Source organism: Orbicella faveolata, unplaced genomic scaffold (assembly GCF_042242905.1).
Source record: "Orbicella faveolata isolate gen_17 unplaced genomic scaffold, um_ofav_v1 contig_24, whole genome shotgun sequence".
Taxonomy (NCBI): Eukaryota; Metazoa; Cnidaria; class Anthozoa; order Scleractinia; family Merulinidae; genus Orbicella; species Orbicella faveolata.
The window spans coordinates 12,531,487-12,534,395 of record NW_028301552.1 but is presented as its reverse complement, the minus strand read 5'-3'; the positions used below and the strand labels follow the sequence as shown (position 1 = coordinate 12,534,395).

Here is a 2,909-nt window from a genome sequence, read left to right as displayed (position 1 = left end):
TTACAGCAACGAAGTTTTTAACATGATGGACACGATGCTTGAGCAGTACAAAGTACACTACAACAAGAAACTCGACGAAAATGAAAACATGGTAAAATAAAACGATGCATAAGTACAGAAAAACTTTAACAGCTTCGGTAAAAGCTAGGATTGAGACTTCATGTATGGCAAGATAGAATAAAAGAAGACGGTGCCCGCCATAATCTACTTTCATTCTTGTTTACGCGTCTCAGTTTAAATTACAAAAGACTGCAGGCATGCCCCATTGAGTCTGCAACCCCAAAATGCTTACGAATTCACGTGACCAGCTCCCAGTTGGCTTGAACGCTCAATTGGTAGAGCACTGCACTGGCATCGCAGAGGTCATGGGTTGGAATCCCGTTCAAGCCTGAATTGGATCAATCATGTCTTCATAATCGAGTCTCTCTTAGCATTCCGCTGCCAAACCTTAACAACTTAGATTGCCTTTATGAATAAGTTAAATCTAACAACGGGTGATTACGAATGTCTGCGCCTTAGTACAGTGAAAATTTGATCTTGCTGTTGATCTCACAAATTTTGCACTTCTTCACTATGGTATCGTCCTTGCACAGAGCTGGCGCGCCTGAAATTTCAATTGACCAATCAGGGTTCAGCAGACGGAAAACCTGTACTGTCCTGACGTCAAATGCATGTTAAAATTAAAGTAAAGGCATGAAGTCGGGCAACTTTTTTCAGTGGATACGGCAATAAATGTTCAAGAAAAGTGATTTATAACGGCAAAAATATTATATCAGTTTGTAACAAGGGGAAAATGTGAAACATTTTGGGTCTCAAAGCTTTTCGGTTAATTTCACGCCAAAAATGGGTCGCCAGCGATCAGCAACTCGCTCTTCGATCGCTGTCGCCAGGTAGGATAAAAGAGGTGTCATTTTGAACAAAATATGCTATCGCTAGTGAAATCGTTAAACCCAGAATTCTCGAGTTAAGCTTTAGAAGAGGCCAAAGCAAGTGTGGCATCGTCTTCATGACTCTTGTTAGCTGCGAAGAAGAACACTATTATCCTGCCATTTCGGAAGGACAGCACGATTTTCATGACCCCTCGTACTGCGTGCGCAAACACCGTATGCAAGAGTTAAAATCAGGTTCCTGCAAACATCCGATCAAACATTTCTCGAAATAATGCATACAGGGGATGCCTGAAGATTAAAGAATTTCTTCGCTATGTCAATACCCATTTCAAGTTTCAGTTCCGTGCAGACCTTTGAACAAAAGCGAGAATACAGTTGACTTTCATCTCAAGCTACAAACCTTGATACTCTTTATCTTATTACTGTGCTTATGACTTTCTAATCTCTATCACAAGGCAGTGGCGGATCCAGACCTTAAGTTGAGTTGTTTTACTTGCCCTGCCGGCTTTTCTCCCTTCTGTGATTTCTTTTTGTTTTACCCAAAATAAGGGGGGGGGGGGTGGGCCCCCCGGTCCCCTCCCCTAGATCCGCCACTGCAAGGTCAACCACAACAGGCACCAACGCAACACGTCTTTGGTTCAGTTTGTTGATAAGACTTAGGTGAATTTTGCAATAAATCAGCTTCACACAACCGAATTGAGCAAAGCCAATTGAAAAGTGTTGATTCCACTCCACCCTCGGATCTGCTGCGGTCAGTTAACCAGTCGAGAGGCAAGGGTGCGAGCTCGTGGCTTACCGCAGTGCCCCTTGTTGATGGTGCTGAATAAATAAGAGGCTTGGTGCTGAATAAACAAGAATTCAGAGATTCTGTGTTTAAGCAGAAGCATATCACTATGCTTCTGGTTTAAGGTATAATGTGCCGCTGTCCGATTTACCAAGCTAGTGTGTTTGTGGTGAAAAGTATACCGTCAGCCATGCCCTGTCTTGCAAAAACAGAAGGTTTGTGGCGCAGAGACACGATGGCGTTCGCAACCTACTTACCTCATTTCTTGGTAAGGTTTGCACCAACGTTGAAGTCGAACGACAACTACAATCTCTCGATAATGAGCGATTCAACCTCAGAAACGCGGTGACAAGTCCGGAGGCAAGACTGGACATGAAGGCAGGGGGCTTTTCGTCTCGAGGAGTTACAGCATTTTTCGATGTCAGAGTAACGCATGTTAACTCCAAGTGTAACCAGGGAAAAGCGACATCCACAATCTTCAAGGGGCAGGAGAAGAAAAAGCGGAAGTACCAACAGAGGGTGCTAGACGTTGAAATGGGATATTTCCCTCCCCTAGTTTTTGGAACCAACGGTGGGATGGGAGCCGACTGTAACTGCTTTCTCAAACGCCTAACCGAGAAGCTCTCAGAAAAGAATGAGGAACCTTATCACATTACTATTACTTGGATTAGAACATTCAGGGGCACCCAACGGATCATTTCGGTAAACTATCTGTTCGGAAGGCCTTTAATCCCCTCTGATTTTGTTAAGGGAATTGTCACCTCGAACTTTCGCCGTGATATAGTGAGAAATTTAATGTCTGTTGTTTTCGGATTATTAAAAATGTCGTTTTGGGTTTCGAAAAAAGGTCAGCTATCATCTTCTGAAAGGCGGTAAGACCTAAGGTTTTCGGGAAATGGACAAAAAAGCCCTAATAAATTCGAGAATACTCAAGTTCCCCTAGAATAACCGAACAGATAATTTTTTTAGCGCAACCTAAAATTAGCTTACAGAGCTTTAAAAGTACTCCATATAGCCCAAGACAGCGTTCAAAAAAATCGAGAGAAAGCGGTCGTTGGGTGCCCCTGAACATTGCTTTCCTTTGAGATTTTAAGGTCGGTACACACGTGTGAGGGGCTCCGGGTCACCTTTACACAAAATTCCACAAGGGGATTTTATTGATGACTGCCGCTTAAACGCTAGCCAAGCGTATGTGCGCTAATTTTAGAAAGTGAATAATGACGTGAACTTGTGAA

General features: G+C 43.2%; 1 pseudogene; it reads left to right on the top strand.

The window, feature by feature from the left end:
- Positions 1-1,006: 1,006 nt before the first annotated feature.
- Positions 1,007-2,891, top strand: LOC149110430 (uncharacterized; annotated as a pseudogene).
- The last annotated feature ends 18 nt before the right edge of the window (positions 2,892-2,909 follow it).